The sequence below is a fragment of the Magallana gigas genome, chromosome 9, assembly GCF_963853765.1.
Source record: "Magallana gigas chromosome 9, xbMagGiga1.1, whole genome shotgun sequence".
NCBI classification, from domain to species: Eukaryota; Metazoa; Mollusca; class Bivalvia; order Ostreida; family Ostreidae; genus Magallana; species Magallana gigas.
The window spans coordinates 41,513,083-41,533,256 of NC_088861.1; the positions used below are offsets into that span (position 1 = coordinate 41,513,083).

At 29.7% G+C, this 20,174-nt stretch overlaps 1 protein-coding gene and 1 long non-coding RNA gene across 2 annotated transcripts in view; both read left to right on the forward strand.

The window, feature by feature from the left end:
• LOC105340035 (BLOC-1-related complex subunit 5) overlaps positions 1-20,174 on the forward strand; it is a 122,547-nt gene that overhangs the window by 43,473 nt on the left and 58,900 nt on the right. The gene's annotated exons all lie outside the window — the stretch shown is intronic.
• On the forward strand, positions 16,387-17,930 carry LOC136271155 (uncharacterized). Its single transcript, XR_010709004.1, has 3 exons — positions 16,387-16,774; positions 16,972-17,042; positions 17,385-17,930. It is a non-coding gene; the product is annotated as an uncharacterized lncRNA (long non-coding RNA).

Sequence of the window (20,174 nt, forward strand, 5' to 3'; positions counted from 1 at the left end):
CAGAGATTGCCATGAAAGCCAAAAACAGGCAGTTTTGTTCACGAATTGAAAACATATTGGACACTTCCACATGACGGGGGAACAGTCTGTACAACAATCACGAGGGTTACAATGTACTTTAATACACAAGTGTGTCTGTGGGCATTTAAGACTGGGCAATACTGCAAGTGTAGAAGGGAAAAAATAACACAGAATGATACATTTCTTCTTTAATTAAGAAATACTAATTATTTTAGACCGCCCTACTCTAGTACGACATATTGGACACTTTCACATGGTTGGAGTGCAATCTTTACAACAACAAAAATGCACACATGTACACTGGCTTTAAATGTTAATAAGATTAAAAGGGGCGGGTTTGTTAATATAAACCTGGCGTTCAAATCGTCCAATCGTTGCCTAGCCACTTCAATGTACATGATTTGTAATATAATTTATTGGTTAATTGGTAGTCGATAATGTTCTCAGCATACTTTTTAGAATCGTGCTTTTAGAAACCTTTATGACCTGCTTTTTTCGCGGTCGGCCTAGGAAACACGATTGTTCACCTAAAGATTTAGGATTTAATTGAAAAACGTTGATAAATGATGCTGTAATGTGGGATGCATTTATTTACAATAACATGTATTGAGTTCGATAAAAAAAATCAATTAGAAGTAACTTATAGGTTCTAGTTATAAATTATTTTGAGTTTTGAATGATGTTGGTTTTGCTTTACACTTCCCTACCATGATTCAATTGTTATGTTATAAGGTCTTATTGTGCCTTCTGTCATATCTAACTGTTAAACTCTACAACTAATGCAAGAAGTCAAAACCGACAACAATTCTAACATTTTTTCGGCACAAATTGATAACTTCGATATACATTATACCCTTATGTTTAAACTTTTGCTGTAAACATTGATAAAGACATACATTTTTTAGTCACAGCACGGGACTGTTAATATATGGTTACTTTACATTTGAATTTACACTTATTTATACTTATTTATGCTACAACAATTGTGTGCATCGTATTTTCATAGCATACTACATTTTTCACTATTCCAATTACTATAATAAATGCTTCCAAAGCGTGAAATGCACGCATCTTTAAATCTATGTATAAACATTACCTATTATTATATTAGTATGATTTAGTGTTTTTGATTAATTGATTAATTAATTCATTTTAATGTCATGCCATAGGAGAAATGTTTGCAATGTTTGTTTCTCTAAATACGTTTTATGTTAAATAAAATGACAGTTGTAAGATACACTAAAACTTCAGTTTTCAGTGGAAGGGGGGTATCTTTGGAGACAGTATCAAGATTTCTTTTTACACATGTGACATGCTCTACCAAAACAAGAATGTAAGTAAAATCCTTTTTAAATTTTCTTAATTTTTGATTAAAAATACCACATTTTTTAGTCATTTAAGTCTTGGATTCGACTAATTCATGATTATTGTTTTTATCTCCATCAGGCAAATTAGCGGATTTTAAGAGAGCTTTGTGTATATTTCAACATATAAAGTTCGTTCCTATGCATTCATGCATTTTATACCATTACTACTTAATACCTGAGAAGGTAACACTAAAAGTCAGAGATTGTGTTAACATTTGGTTGTTTATAACTAAAACTTTGTATTGAAATAGTAACACACACTGACATTCACTCCACAAATTAGATATATCTGTCACTTGCTTTGGTTTTCGTATTTTGCTTAAAACCAATATTTTAATATGGAAATTTATTTAACATTCTATCATAACGAAATACTACAGAAATTGGTTAAAGTACATTGGCTATATAACGAATAATTGTTTTATTCACAGGAAAGTGGGTAATTACGTCCAGTGATGAACTTCTCTGCGCCGGATCAGAAATTTTGAATAAAATGCTATGGTGTGACAACGGTGCGTCAGAACATTGGTATGGACTTGAGCGCATGTGTTGAGGTACAGTGTCCGTGCGTATAAAAAGGAAGTGCGGGGAAAGCAGCTTTCCAGTAGTCAACTGGAAGCTGTCTTTTGTCTCTTCATTTTGTACAGGTAAGATCATATTAAGATACTTGCGCGTTTTTAATAAAAGTTAACAAAAATGATTCAGGGGGTTCAAGTAAATATAATATTTTATTTTCAGAGTTTTTGTTATCAATCTTTATTGCTATTTATTATACATTATATTGTATTGTGGAGTTTAATCAGAATGTTTCATAATTAAAATACTTTGAATAAAAGAAGTAGTATCTGGAACCGGTATTTTGCCTCCTCTTTTTGTACAGGGAAAAGGGCTACTCCCCAGGTAGAGGAGGAGATAAATCTGGGTTGTATAACGTGGCACAGGCAACGCCAGGTGTCTGGTCAAGGACGAATAAGGTCCCAAGGATCAAATTAACTGAACTATCGTATTGAGCGAAATCATTGTACGATATTTCCCTAAATAGATATGCAATGTCAGAACTAATTGTATTAACCAAAAAAATGATTGGACTAAACAGTTAATCAACAACAAAGTCCTTCTCGAGTTGACAAATACAATATCATCTTCGACAAAATACATTATCTACCGCCATGGTTACTTATGTGAGCTTACTAGGCATGCAAAAATACCCCACGCGAAGTGATAGATACCTTTAGTTTTAACAGATCTCTGATAATTAACGTTGCTTAAACATAAGATATATTTATTTTGTGATATGAGAAACAAAATCAAAAAATGCAGACGGGTGAAATCAGATTAACGTAATATTTTGGCTTGGCGAAGAGGTTTCCAGCTGCTTTCGTTTAGTTGTCATTAACCTGGTATTCTCTAGATTTTCCTAGGTCTCAGCAAAAAATAATCGTATACTTATTCACGTCTCTATGTAGAAAAAGTAAATATTCTCTAAAATACTTTTAAGTGATAACTAGTGATGCCAAAAACATTCAAGTAATGTAGATTGTAGAAATTAAACTTTTTCAAACAGAGTAAAATTTGCAAGCATTATATAACCATTAAACCAACATAGACATTTGATCACGTCTAAATACTAGAAACCAGTAATCTCTCTTAAACATGTGTAAAACAGATATGTCTGATGATATCAAAATATAATATGGAGCAGAAATTAAAATTTATGAAACACTTTAGACATTGCAAGAAACATATTAGCAATTACACCAAACTCTACCTTTGCTTCGCCATATTTGCCAAAGGCTTTTTTTTCCTCAAAGGGAAAAGGATTTGAATGTGGCGAGAATCATTTGTGTAAGACCTTGTGTGTAATACACATGTATTTGATATTTGGTATTTTGCTTTCACAGCCGTTCAATTCTTTAGTCAGTTTGAGTAAATTCATTCAGCACGTAGGACCAAAAATCTTACAAAGCTGTGAACATAGATAGGTCCAAGTATTTTTAGCACAGATCATTGATAATTATGTAATGGAGTAACTTGGAAGGCGCTTTCAACGCAGTGTTCAATTGTTTAACATTAGAAGTCTTACGTATCAGTCAGTACTTTTTCACATTAAAGGTAAATACAAATATATCTAAGAGTCTTTGAAAAAAGACCTAGTTTGACAAATAATCTGCGTGAGTCATTCTTGTGCCTAAAAAGGAATCTCATATATCAATATTCCATTGATACTGATGAAAGAGTGGAAAAATTGTCTTCTAATAGGATTACAAATGACTGCATGTTGTGTTAACTGAATCAAGCTTGGCATGGCGCAATATTTAATGCCCTAGCCTTTTAACAATAAAATCTATTCTGCTGTATTCATTTGAAACTTAATTGAAAATCACGATTGCCTTAGCTTTTGATTTCAAAATTAGACCAAACTTCTTTAAGCGTTTTCTCGCAAGGTGACCGGAGACAAAAAAGGATACAGGTAAACTAGAGAAACCACAGCTGAGTTAGTAATCACAGCTGTGATGTAACCTATATAAGTGGGTGATTACACATTTAGTTTACTTGTCCATGGCCAATAGACTTGTAAATAACTGCTGAATTTTCTCTTTGAACTAATTTATTGTACAGACACAGGTATAATTCTGGCGTTGAAACATACAGTTACTCTGTCGTTTTTTAAAGCCGGCGTAGGCTTCAGCCTATCTCGAAAAAAAAGAGGGGTTATTGTATAATATTTCACACATACAGCACGTATTGATTTTTAGTGTAGGTAAGCTTATTTGTCATGTAATAGTTAGATTCAATTGCCGATAATAAACATTAGATATTTCATTTAAGTTTAATGCCCATGAAAACGTTTTTACTTGCTTCTCTTACAATCGGACAGAGAGTAATATAGTTTTAGTTTACACCACAACACGTATTAAATAAGTAAGAATTTGAATTTAAAATTAGATTTATGAACAATTAATCGTGCAATTTGTAAATGGCATCATTTAGAATTGCCGTTCTAAAAAAAATATTAACTATTTCAAAATAATTCTGTCTTGTAAAATTTAATATGTAAATATGATATTACTCTATTTATTCATGTAACAATCCCTGTTTCCTTTCACTAGCATCTACCAATATAATTATATCATTTCCAAATAGGTTAAAGAGGCGAGTATTAAAAGATGAGAGACTTGCATTTTGAGCCCTTTTTGTTTTCAATATTAAAAATTCTAAGTAATCAAAGTTACATTAAACAAAAAAAACTTATTTTATACATAATATGAATTTCTAAAAAAAAAAAATCAAATGTACCTTATAAGTTTTCTACCAAATATTTTAACTGTATGTAAAAAAAACCCATTAAGACCTGTATTACTCTTTTCAATATTTTGTCAAAGTGTTGATCCATTTTAATCTACACATAGCTTTGCAACTCTCTGACATTTATATGCCTTCCGATATATAGTTTGGAAGACCCCTCTTCTCTTGGAACTATTCATCTCATTTGCTACCACAAATAAGATTTCATACTCGTTTGTGTTTGTATAAAAAGACATTGAGTACAACTTGTTGAATTATTTCTTATTTCTATTTATTTTTATTTTTTAGAAAATGATGACTAGCTTTTCACATAAAATAGCTTTATATGCTCTGGATGTCGGTTGGAAACATTACTACAACTGTTGAAAAAATTAACGCTTTGACATGTTCATGTGATCAACTTGCAGGTAAAGCATCATATCAGTAAAATTCAACTAATACTGAACAATTAAGATCATTAACAATATTAAGATCGTAGATGAGTCGATACTTATCACATTAAAGCTATATCTTTAAAACAAACATGATTTCTTAGTGGTCAGAAATACGCACGGAAAGAGACACACTAGTTGTCAAATTAAACCAGAAATTAGACATGTGTATAAACCAACGATTTGGAAAAATATTTATTAGCTTGAAATTGTAAACAGTATTTTGAATTATTGACGAGTTGTTATTAACCAGCCAGATTGATAATTCAAAGCGGTTTTATAATTTGAAAAAAAAGTGTTGTTTAAAGTTTTGTCTGCCATCACAAAATATCCATTTTTATGATTCTACGCAGATAAAAGCTTCGCATGCCAAAAAGAAACCTTAAAACTGTATAATTTTTCAAAAATGTGCACGGGTAAACAATGGAAGTATTGTTTCTGAATTGCTTGAGCTGTTATCAAGTACATGGTTTGTTACCGAAATATTTGGATGAGTTTTGTTTCATTTTCCATCCTGTTTTTCATCCCGCTATTTTGCAACATTCCATTTTTAATATTTTATAATACCATTATGAATATTGTAAAGTTCTTTTTATAACACCTGTCTTGAAAACGAACATATAAACAATCGTTAAAGACGGATTTGTATCATATTCTTAGTACAAATCATTTTTTTTTTAGCAAATTGAACATCATCTACCTGCTCGATATGTTTCTCTTTCAATGTTCAAAACAAAGCCAGATATAAGACTTAAGATGAAGAGGCAAAAAAAAAGATTCGTTAATAAAAGAAGATTGTACCGTGATTATGTTGTTAATTCTGCTGATGAAAATATTTAAACGTTTCTCTCTTGCTGTTATCTTTATGAAAATGAGAAAAATGGTATGCTTGCATGTGCAGTTGATGTTTTCATAAACGCGATTTAAGGACAAGATCATCATCGGAAATCCTTAGCGACAAGTAGTTTATACAAATTTGCAGTCACTAAATAATCAGGGTAAACTACAATTTTATTGTTGTCAGCAAGTGTTGAAAAGGAACAAGATCACCAGTTTAATATACTGCAGACCTTTCCATTTGTCACTGAAGAAATAAACAGTCCAATTAATGAATATGAAAAGTGGAAAACCCAAAACTTTTGAAAGCGCTTTTGATAGGTTGTTTTCTTCTACTTCTTTTATTTCTTTTGCTTGCCACAAATAGTTTTGTTTAAGGCTGCTACCGACACCTTGAAATAGTTTCTCTATTTTTAATTATGATAGATAACATGAAAGTAAGAGGTAAAGAAATCAAATAGGCGGAAAAATAAACGATTCTGGATAAAAAAATTTATAGTTTTAAAACATTTAATGCAGTAAATATAGACAAAAGTCTTAGGCAAATTCGAACTCATAAAATACGGTTCACAAGCCTGATATTTTATATCCACCAGTGAACTATGACAATATTTAACCAATTAGATTGATATAAACAATTCATCAAAACATTTAAATCGCCTTTTTGTGACATATTGTCTTAAAAAGTATAAGTGTAGGTGTAGTAAGGTATAGTGACACATACTACAAGAAGTTATAATTTAATAGTTTAAGAGAACGGAAAAAAAACTTTGTGAGCACTTATGCCAGTTATTCTTATTTTTCTATTATTGTGCCACAATTCAGATTCACTTTGTACAATTGCTGCCATCGATGATGATTTAATTTGGGCATCATTATATAAATAGTGCCTGTTTGGGAGGGTAACAGTTGAAATTGACACCCCGAGAAAAAACCATTGTCAACCGACGCGAAGCGGAGGTTGACAATGGTTTTCGAGAGGTGTCAATTTCAACTGTTATCCTCCCAAACAGGCACTATTTATTTTGTTATACTGAATGTCTTAATTTTTAAGAAAACTTTACTGCTTTTATATAGGAATAACGTGAATTCTACAGCGAACCGTACGCGCATAATTTTTGCGCATGTAACAATTTGTAATGTTACCCGTTGCTAAGTGCGTTGCTAACGCTGGGGGTAATAGAACGGATTATGAACTGCGTCTTAACCAATCAGATTTCAGTATTTAACATGACAGTATAACAATAAGTTTTATGTACCTGTTATAAAACGTATAACATTTGACATAATAGTTTACTTGTATGCTTAGTAAGGGGCTCGGATGAAGGATCGAATAAAAATTTGTTTATATTTGCGGGCACAGATTTACTATAAAGTGAATTTTCTAAAAAAAAAAAATTTTAATTCTGAGTTTTCCACAAAATATTTGAAAGATTAATATGACATAGATAATTGGAAGACTTATTTTGTGTTCTGTGTTTTTTTCCTGCATTTTTTTGACCTCACTGCCATAATTAGGTATTATTAAAAGTACATCTGGTTAAAGGTTTCTTGTCAAACATTTATTCCATTGCATCTGCTTCTCCGTTCATGATTTTCCCGTAAGACCTAGATTTACAGCATGCACAATTTTCCACAAAAAGGCGCATACATGGCAACACGTCTTACTGTTTCCTGCCATGCATGAAACTTAATTTACCTTTCGCGACGGGAGCACTTCTGATTTTAAAATATCTCTTAAAATGAGGAATTTTCCTGACAAAACCGCTTTTAAAATAATTGCAATTGTCTAATCAATTGTAATTTTTCATACATTTGCACTCACAAGCTCTGCTTAAAATCAAATAATCGGAGTTATTATTGCCATTTTTGACTTGTGCCCACTCGCGAATATCAGTATATTTTTAAAAATATAATATCAGTATAATTTTTACATTGACTCTTATCCATATTTCAAATAAACGAAAATGATAATACAGTTTTTTAAAATATAACTTTGCTAGCAAGGTTTTTATGTTACCAAGAATAAAGAGGAATTAGTTTTTTTGACTTATTATTATAAAACAGTCAAAGCTTTTCGATATCGGTCACTACCTAATGAGAGTATATTAACCTCGGACTTCGTCCTCGGTCGATATTCTCTAATCAGGTCTATAAAACCATGTATTGACCTCAACAAACGGCTATAGTTGTTTAGTAATTTTTTGATAAAGGGAGGTTTTTACAAAATGTATTGATGATTGTCATTTATACTTTAAAACGTATATTGTTAACCATGATTTTGACAGGTGATAATTTGTTATTTGTTCTTGAAAATGAAAAGTTTTTATCATAAAGTGATAGTGAGCATGTTTATCTTATGAGTGAGAAAAACTACTAGCTGTAACTTCTTCTTGAAAGTGTGAATTTAGTCTTTACATGATAGAATGGATATTATATTAATGCATCTGCAATCAGCAAGCATATAAAGTAGTTACATTTTAGCCACTTATTTTGCTTACAGGTGATTATTGGTATCTATTGGATTTCATGTACCACTGCATATGCTGTCAATGTTTTCAAATGTTATGCAATATTTTAACTCATAAATCTATCTCTGTTACAGTTTAATAAAATTATGGCAACAGAGGGTCGGGTTCATAGTGAAGCTCGAAATTGAACAGCACAGGAGAATGTGACGCAATACATTTTGAGCTATTTGCATGAATTTATTGTTAAAGCAAGATAAAATACTGTGGTTTCCTTAATATTCAAGGGAATCAATTTTCGTGGTTAAAGTGAAAACACAGTTTCAAGGATACGTTAATTCGTGGCCAATGACCCTATCACTACAAACTGTTAGTAAAAATTGCACTTCAATGAACATTTATTTCCATGGATAAACCACAGTAACCACTTAAGAAACTGAACCTTTTACAAAAAAAAACCTTGAATTCTAAATACGTCTTTTCGCTTGACAGCTACCATGCGGAAGAACAGATGATTTGATGCATCTGCTACAAAGGGAAATATTTCAGGTTTTTCTAAAGACAGGTTCCGGTTAACTGCGGATAGAAGAAGCCGGTAGAATAGTAAGGACAGAAGGAAAGGACGAGGACGAGAAGCAACAGCTATCACTTAGTCTAATGATCAGTTTGTGTTATTAAAAACTTATCAGATACAACTATTGCAACCACTATTGAAATAAAACCACTATTGAAATAAATTATTTCAATAGTGGTTGGGAATGCATTTCATTAGAAAAATCACTTTGCAACCACTATTGAAATAAAGCCACTATTGAAATAAATTATTTCAATAGTGGTTGGGGAATAGTGCATTTGAAGAATCACTTTGCAACCACTATTGAAATACAATTACTATCGAAGTAATTATATCAATAGCAGTTGGGGATGCATTTCATTTTAAGAGTCACTTTACAGACACTTTTAAAGACTAATGTTTAATTATTTATTTATTTTTTGTAAACGAGAATGAACTTTTTAGAAATATTACTTTGTTATTACTGTTGTAACGCAAGAAACACTTTATCTAACGAACAATATCTGATACAAAATGTAGGTATTATACTTGCATATTTTACGGTATTAATAATTAAGACTAAAAGGAAATATGGTATAATGTTACAATTTTCACGGGTGTGCAAAAATATATATAACCAATTCACGCAAATTGAAATGCAAACGCTTTTTTTTTTGAACAAACGATTGATTTCAAATTCACAATAAAGGTATTGAAGACTTATATTTTACAGTAATTATAACCGAGACTATCAATTTAACGTACCTCTTTTCGGAATTTTACTGTTGTGCAGAAATAAAAAAATCTCGTAGAATGATGTATAGAATTGTTTTCATATTCTTTTCTTTACCTTTTTCTTTGTATTGATATATAATGTGAAAATCGTAAATTATTTGAACAAGAATTAACACATTGGAAATTACCGGAACTTCAACTCAAACCCCCTGTATATTAAGATAAATCAATTAAGGATACATGTAATTATAAACATCAATATTAAGATAAATTATTTCAATAGTGGTTGATGATGAAGATTATTACGACCACTATTGAAATAAATTATTTCAATAGTGGTTAGTGATGAATTTTATTACTACCACTATTGAAATAAATTATTTCAATAGTGGTTGGTGATGAAGTTTATTACGACCACTATTGAAATAAATTATTTCAATAGTGGTTGATGATGAATTTTATTACGACCACTATTGAAATAAATTACTTTTATAGTGGTTGGTAATGAGTTTTATTCGACCACTGTTGAAATAAATTACTTCAATAGTGGTGGGTTATGAAGCTTATCATGAGAAATAATTTGCAACCACTTTTGAAATACAAACACCATTTAAAATATTATATAACATATATCATTATAATAATCTTTATTGAAATACATTATGATAATCGTAATTGTATAGATGTATTTCAGTACAAGAATAACTGTGCAGTATTGGCAATAAATTTCATTTTACACATCACATTTATGATATTTTTTTTGTATAGGTCGTGGATGTACTTCATTTCTAGTATCAATTTGCAAATAGTTATTCGATATTTTTTTTTATAAATTATATATAATTGTTATTTCATTATATATATATATATATATATATATATATATATATATATATATATATATATATATATATATATATATATATATATATATATATATATATATATATATCTATCTATCTATCTATCTATCTATCTATCTATCTATCTATCTATCTATCTATCTATCTATCTATCTATCTATCTATCTGTGAGAGAAAGATAAGTAATTTAAATAGCGGTTGAGGATGTATTTTATTATTAGGATCACTTAGTAACCTGACTATCTAAATAAAACCACTATTGAAATAAATAATTTCAATAGTGGTAGGGAATGCATTTCTTTATAACCACTATTGAAATAAATTATTTCAATAGTGGTTAAGGACGCGTTTCATTACAACCACTATTGAAATAAGTTATTTCAATAGTGGTTAGGGAGGCGATTCATTACAACCGCTATTGAAATAAGTTATTTCAATAGTGGTTAGGGAGGCGTTTCATTACAACCACTATTGAAATAAGTTATTTCAATAGTGGTTAGGGAGGCGATTCATTACAACCACTATTGAAATAAGTTATTTCAATAGTGGTTAGGGAGGCGTTTCATTACAACCACTATTGAAATAAGTTATTTCAATAGTGGTTAGGGAGGCGTTTCATTACAACCACTATTAAAATAATTTATTTAAATAGTGGTTAAGGATCCGTTTCATTACAACTACTATTGAAATAAACTATTTCAAAAGTGGTAGGGATGCATGTCATTTTTATGCCTATTATTCCGTTTGCGTATAGCACTGTCAGTTCCAGATGGCAGGTGGTATGGAAAGCATGACCATATAAAGGTAAATCATGATTGAAAAGGAATTTATCATATCATAAGACATACTTCATATCTGAAAAAAATTCCCCTAGCAGAAAGGAAAGTGCTACAAATAGACATAATAATAGACATAAAACTGATATGCATCATCAATCACTATTGAAATACTTTTTTAAATAGTGGTTGAAATGAAAGGTATCCCTAACCTCTATTGAAATAATTTATTTCAATAGTGGTTGAAATGAAACGCATCCTTAACCACTATTGAAATAATATATTCAAATAGTTGTCGTAATGACGTACATCCCTAACCACTATTGAAATAATTTATCTCAATAGTAATATTTATAATAATATTTATCAATAAATAATGATTCATTATACAGGGGGTTTGAATAGAAGTTTTGGCAATTGACAATATGTTCACTATCATTTAAATACATGTAATATACAATATTCATAGAACATGATATGTCTGTAGAAAGAGAAACGTAAAGAAAAAAATATAAATTTTCAAAGTAATACTTATAAAGATATTCATTCTAAGCCACGATTGAAAAATAATTTTAATAGAATATGTTCTTCAACAGTGTCTGTAAATTGATTTTTAAAATGGATTACATCCCGGAACAATATTTAAATAATTTATTTCAATAGTGGTTACAATGTGATTCTTCAAATGAAATACATCCCCAACCACTATTGAAATAATTTATTTCAATAGTGGTTTTATTTCAATAGTGGTGTCAAAGCGATTTTTCTAATGAAATGCATTCCCAACCATTATTGAAATAATTTATTTCAATAGTGGTTTTATTTCAATAGTGGTTGCAACATACAACTTTGTTTACAAAAAACCGACAAGCACATACAAATGAAATAATGCTATAAATGCCATTCTTGAATTGTTATGCTTCAAATAAATGAAAAAAAAATGAAAAGTGTAAATTCAATATATTTATATTTTTTTTCTTTTTTTTTTTATAAAAGACCTTATTCCTTTGGACCAAAATATGTGTTGTTGGTAAAATATTAAATTAATAGACTAAAATGTAATCATGTTGGGCCAATTTTGGCTAGCCGGCTGAACCAACGCAATCATTCTTCTATGGGCAAACTTGTCAAAATGTGTTGGCCAGATGTTTTATTGCTAATCATTTGAACGTCGGTCCAAAATGTTTGCCTCAAGTTGACCAGGTGGCCGAACGTTGGGCATACATGTACCTGTCGATCTAACGTTAGGCTGATGAGCAAATAAATACTAGGTCAACGTAGTTTACCCAAAAAGTCATTTACTGTGTTCCAACGTTGGCCCAACATAGCTATGCTATTTGGTAGCATGCATCCATAATAAATAATATTCCTTTGACTTGTACATTTTACTAGTATTAGTTCTTTTTTTTTTTTTACTTTTTTTTATTGGGTTTTTCATTTCACAACATATGTACATATATAACATAATAATGATTGGAACATTTATATAAACATATTACATAATCTTTAGACTATTTCTACTTAATAGTACAGTTTTGTATATTTCATATGAAGTGAAGCTGATTTTGAGAGAGAGAGAGAGAGAGAGAGAGAGAGAGAGAGAGAGAGAGAGATTATGCAGGTGGATTACAATACAAGTATATACTATGCTATACTGAAAACAAATGAAATGATATGAGGGTTCACAACGATGAAAAAAACAAAAAAACAGACAAATTAAACTTATCTCTTTAACTACAATCTTTCAAAGATATTCTGCCAGTGGCTTTTGTATTCCTTATAATTACATCTTTTCAACAGCAAATATTTTTCAGTTAAGATTCTTTCTGTTATTACCTTTTTCAAGGTATGCATATTTGGTGTCGGATTACTTTTATATTTACATGAAAAAATATATTGCTTCACAATAAGAGTTATCAGGTTAAAAAATTTATAACTTTCTTTATTTTTTTATTTTCCAAAAAGAACTTGTTGAATATCAGGTGTAATCGAGATTTCAAACTGTGTAAAAATCCACTCTTCAACATTACACCACAATTCTTTTACTATATTACATTCATAACATAAATGACTAATACTTTCTTCATCTTTTTTTTTTACAAAAGGTGCAAACAGCAGATTCTGCTTTTTTATATCAAAAAAAATATTTATTTGTAGGGACAATCCTATGAAGTATTTGATATTGCAGCCAATGTAGTTTTGGTTTCTGTGTACACTTAAAAGGGAGTTAAAAAATTCTATTCCAAGAAGTTTGTGAATAGTTGAAACCCTTTTCTCTCCATTTTGATATCGATGTCCATATTTCTCTTTTTTTGTCTAATAGTATGTTGTACATTGGTTTACAACCTTCACAAGTATTAATAAACAATAGAATACTAGTATGATTAAGGACAATTGGTCCATATTGTAATCTGTTCTGTAGGTTTGGTAAGTGTATATCTTGTGTATGCAGTCTGGTTGTAATTGCAGTTCTTAAACTTGCATACTCTATGAAATTTGTCTTTGGATTAATGTGTTTCAATTCATCAAAGTTTCTAAATGTTCCATCTATATTAAGCAGATCACTAACAAAAATAAATCCTTTATTAACATAACTTTTGATAAATATTGATTTATTGTCTATAGTGATTTTGGGATTGTGCCATATATTATCATTTATAATTTGGGGTTTACTAAGTGGCGTTTGTTCAATTATTTTTAACGAGCTGAGGAGCACTTCTTTCAAAAAAGAATTTTCTAAATTTTTACATAGAAGGTACGAATAATCAGGACTATTTCTCCATATTTCAGAGATGCTAATTTTCAAAATTGATTCTAAAAGCTTTACTCATTTTGTATCAATTTTAATAAGTCTTCTCATCCAAATAGCTTTGAGTGCTGTGATAAAATTTCCATAATCAACCATTTTGAGACCCCCATGATTGTAATCTTGTATGGTTGTATTTTTCTTTACTTTATGAACTTTACAGCCCCATAGGAAATGAAAAATATCATGTTCAAAAGTTTTTAGGTATTCAGTTTTTGGGTTGGGTAATGCTAGTATCAAATGATTTAGCTTTGGTATCATTAGTATCTTCCATCAGGGCCAGGACCTTTGTCATTTTTCATTTTCTTAAGGAAATTCAGAATTTCTGTATCAGTTAAAAGACCTTCAATGGTATTTGACTCTTCTCTATTAAGCTTAGGACACTTAATTTTTTTTTAACTTTTCATGGAAACTTTCTTCATTTATAATTTCTCTTTTCTTATACAAGTGTTCATAAAAAGATTTAGTTTCTTTTAATATTTACATTTGATAAAAAATAACCGACCCATCATCTTTTTCAATATTTGGTATTTGTTTACTTATGTAGTCCCTAGTCTCTAGGTTAATGAAATATTTGGACGGCTTTTCTCCCTCGTCAATCCATTTAGACTTTGACCTGATACATTGACCTTTTAATCTTTTTTTTCTTACGTTGAGAAGCTCATCTTGTTTGTTCGATAATAAATCTAAGGAGTTTTCCGTAAAGTTCTGCTCAAGACATGTAATCTCATTTTCTAATTCCTTTTCTCTTTCATTTGATTTTTTTTCTTAAAAGCAGAGTATGAAATGGATTTGCCCCCTTATTTCAGTAAGAAGAATATCTATAAAAAGTTGATCATCAATTATAAATTAGATGTCTTCATTTCTTATATTATCTAAATTATCTATATTGTATATAGGACACACATATTGTCTTTTTACTTCCCTAATTATTTTTTTATAGAGTTAATATATGTTGTATCAACTAATAGGGAATTTTTGAATTTCCAAAAGCCTTTCCCATTCATAAATTCATTTACTTTAAATTCAAGAATTACTGGGGAATGATGTCAAATTTAACATGTGGTACTCTATTTGTTAGAGTTTCATATAATGGAAAACATCTAATCTGACTTGTTTTATAGGACTTTTCCTTCTCCATGTGTATCTTTTAAAATTTGCATCATTTTCCCGAAATATGTCCACAAGATTAAATGTCTCCATTAATTTCAAAACTTCTATTCTTGCTTTTGGGTTATTCAGATGTTTATAATTCATGGAGTCTAAGTCTTTATTCATTACTAAATTGAAATCACCTCCAATTATAATATGTTGTGTATTAAGATAAGAGTACTAGTATTAGTTTATGCATACAATGAAGGTGAGATTCTATTCATTCAGATTGATATCATTCCTATTCAGTCATGGTGTGACAATGTAAATGTAGGTTATAATTGTAAATTATTTTCTCTCCCTCTACTTTTTAATTATTTTTTAGATTCGTGCCTATTTCATTTATCCTTTATTAACATTCAATTGTTATCTAATGTACAACTTTCTCTTCTATTGTCAAGACGTAAGGATAATAAAACATTTTATATTCATTTTACTTTGTTATTAAATTAAACTATATATGACTAATATTATTTAATTAAAAAAATTTAAAAAAAAAACGGAATGAGAAAATGATGATAGTCAATAACAAGTGATCAGAATAGCGTACTCAAGCGATTATCCAAACAAACTAATAGGAAGAAAAATATATTTTCCTAAAATATATGTATCAAGCAGAAAATGTAATTCCCCAACCCCATTCCCGTATCTACCCTAGAGAAAAATATATTGGACCTAAAGTTAACATGGACAAGTTAACATAGAGTATGTAATAAAATTTAGCCAAAATTCTACGGGGTCAACTTTTTTTTACAACACACAGGAAGATAAATTACCATAAAACTATAATATTTACGATGTAAATAAAGAATTTTACAACCGAGTTGATCATTTGCTACGTAGAAAAATAAGCCTTTGTCAATATTCTACAGGAGTCACTTTTCGTCGTTACACCGACAATAGGCCAAAACCAAGAACTGCCTTTTCCAAATTAATGATTCATCCCCCGAGACACATTTTCTTCAGTTAAAAGACCCTTTTGTCACTGCATGTAATTGTGCGGAAATAAACAGACGACCTGCACATTAAAAGTTTAAATCCAAATATAAATAAACGCAGAATAAACTTGAAATGCGATCGAGATTTAAAATAGTACCACGCTATTATTGCCTCTCTCTACCCTGGACATGTCTATTACATGGGTGATGATATCTTCTTGCAAATGTAAAATATGCTACAAGACCTTACGTTAAGAATTCTTTCAATTCACGCCAAATGTATCAACAGCTTGCGATGACAGACAGGCGTCTGTCAACAGGTTGGAGGAGACCTGAAGCTGCGTGCCTTATTTTTTCATATAGCACACTGTGTTCTAACCTGATTGGCTATTGATGGGATATTTATATCTGAGAAGGTGTACTGAAGGCAGAACTGTATGCAAGCATAACACCCTTTGTTGAAATTGTTGCTATATTTTAATTCATTAGGGAGCAACCATCGTTGAATAATTTGTGTTCAGGTAAGTTAATTTATACAATAATTATTTCGTACTCCGATTTCTAATTCACATTGTTATATGTTATAAAAATAGCTCTAACCACAAAAAGTATCAATAAAGTTTATAAAAGTGTTTAAACGAGAAATATTTTTAAACAGTTGTACAATTTTGGTATCTCAAAACACGTGTTTTTAAAAAGATGTTTTTATTTTCTTTAGAATATCATGAACAAGACACGTTCAGGTTTCAAGATTCTATACTTCATGATTATGTTTCCTATAATTTTCGGGTATGGTTTTAAAAAATGATACTAGGACCTATTAAAACAGTAGAAAGCATACTATACTATAATAAACTTTTTTTTATCAGGAGAAGGTAATTTCGTTCATTGCACTATCTTTATGCTTATTATACAACATTCATTTATTTTGAAAAACGATATATAAGTAATAAAAAAAAGTTTCAATCAGCAGATATGAATGTATTTGCGATACAAAAATTTCAACTTAAGATTGAATAAATTTAATGTCTTCCTCTTTTGGAAATATTTCATATATCATATTTCTTTCTTAAGTTTTAACAACAAACGATTCTTGTTTGTTTCATTTGATTCATGTGTATTTTGATATAGAACGGAAGAAATCAACAAAACTCACAATAATGGTATAAGCTATATAGGAATTCAAAGAAGAACAGAAAGCACACGCTACTTCCAATCTACCACGGCTAACATATTGAATGAAACAATCATTGAAAAAAACAAATATACCGATAAGGGAAATGAAAGCATTGACCAGGGGTTACAACTTCTGCCATTTTTTGGAGTCTGTTTGTCAATAAGCAGTATATTTGTGGTCATTCAACTATATAAATGGAGAAACAAATATAAAAATAACCGCCAAGATGCTGAAGAGGAAAATGAATTGGTGAAATATCAATCATCAACCAAAGTATAATGATGATATATTTTAACTACTTTTATGTCATGCTTTGAACTGGAAGAATGTAAGTCAATGAAGATGATTTTTCTTTACAATGTAAAAAACAATTATGCCCGAGTCAAGTATGTTTTTTTGGTTGTTTAAAGATTGAAATTATTTCTGAATGTCATGCTTTGAACTGGAAGAATGTTAGTCAATAAAGGTGATTTTTCTTTACAATGTAATAGACAATTATGCTCGAGTCAAATATCTTTTTTTTTGTTTAAAGATTGAACTTATTTCTGAATTATTGTGTTCGCAAAGTTGAATAAATGTCTTACAACAAACTTATGGCTTTTATACAACACCTTTGTCGGTAATATAATAGTAAACTTGTATATTAATTAATTTGAAATTTATATATTAATATATAATATCTTTAAAGGGACTTGGACACGATTTTAGATCAAACATTTTATTTTAATTTTTTATGTACGAAATGGTTTATAGGTCCATTTTAAATGATTAACCCAAATATTGAATGTTAAAGCCAAGCTACAAGCAAATACAGAGGTAAGAATTGATTGTTATGTAAACAAAGCTCGAGTCTTATAGCTGTTTACAAAAAATGTAATGTAGAGATACCATTTCTTAGACAAAATGACATGTAAAAACAAGTTAAACTAATTCAATATCTTCATAAATACTATTGTATCAACAAAAGAAAGATACATTTAATTGAAACTTACACCAATACAACACATATGTAAAAAATGACAATATTTGAGCTTTGTTTACAAAACAAAGAATTATGAACTCTGTATCTTGATTATGATTGATATTTGAGTTTCAAATTTTGACATAGCAGTATAAACTTCTATATTTATCAATATAAACATTGAAAATGGAAAAATAAAATTTAAAATTTCAAGTAAAATCGTGTCCAAGTCCCTTTAACTTGCCTATTTAATCATCAAAAATCAAACCAATGAAACAATAAAAAGTACCTTCGAGCCATGCATCTAATCATCTAAACTACAGGAATGGATTCAGATGTACTCATATATATTTGTAAATTATTTCAATTACGATCAATTCTATTTTACACGTATGCTACATGAGACCATTATTGAAATTGATATTTACAATAGGCATACATATTGAGATTCTGGTGCAAAAGAGGGGAACTAGTTTTAAAAGGACAGTAATTTAATACATTTCTGAATTATGAATGTGATATGTAAACAGTCCTACAAATTCATGCGTATAAGAATTCATTCTCAGTATGTTGAATTTCGATTTTTTTTGGATGATCCCTGTTTTCATTTATCAAGTTAAAAAACTGATATGGATGAAGCTGGTTGAAAATAGTTGATACTTGACATTTTTCTTCGGAGAGTCACGGTGAAAAGCTTATGGTCAGTGTCATTTTCAACACACGGGTTTTTTGATCTGCAATTTCGGTGTTATGTAACATAGCGATGCTCACATTATGTTAAAAACTATTTTTCAATTAACTAACAGAGATATTCAAAACTTCAAGTAATAATCTAATGTAAGCAACATAATTTCCATTATACTTAAAACTATTTCTATAAAACACTGTCATATTTTTAAGGATGTTTTAACAAAGATGATTAATGATAAATTCATATTGGCTCATTTGGGCATTATCATAAAATCATCATATTTAGCAGGAACAGAGAATAACACTTCACTGTTTAGTGGTATTGGACGGTTATTAAAACAATGAATTAATAGGAGAGACAAATAGCTTATTCATAATTAAATGTGGAAATTTGTTTCGAATAAATTCACTTTTGCAGTTTAAAAAAAGTGGAATCTATAGAATCTATTCTTATAAAAAATATTACATTGTACCCCCCCCCCCCATCTCCCAAAAAAAATATTAAAAAGATTGTTTTTCTCTTTAAACTATAATGTTTGATTTTGGAAGATAATTTCTTATGGTTAATAACATAAAGATACAGACGTCGATAATTGCATTAATATGACTCATGATGTTTGCGTATGATATACATTGGTTCACAAAAGAACATGTGCATATAAAATTAGAAAGGAAAACTGGTGTATATCTTTCTTGAAGTACAAATTAGGAGACATTAGCAATAGATAGAAATAAATAAGTACATATACATGTAATATCCTGGCTTACTGAGTGGACAAACACATCTCCATACAGTCCATCACATGGTTACCGGGTGTAGCACGTTTACATATACGCACGTCAAGGGTTTATAACAGTAAACGCAATATATCTATTAAGTTTCTAAGTTTTGTTGCATATTTCGATGATTGAAAGTACATGAACACTGTAAAGCAACTTATATGACTTATCAAATAGTTCTTTGCGTGTTCTCTGAGACTTTGAGATGTCCAATTTTTCTCATCAAATCCAAATAACATCTTTGTAACTTCTACACGTGTTTAAGCAACAAAAGATATAATATTATATGGAAACTGTACCTAAGTATTTTTTT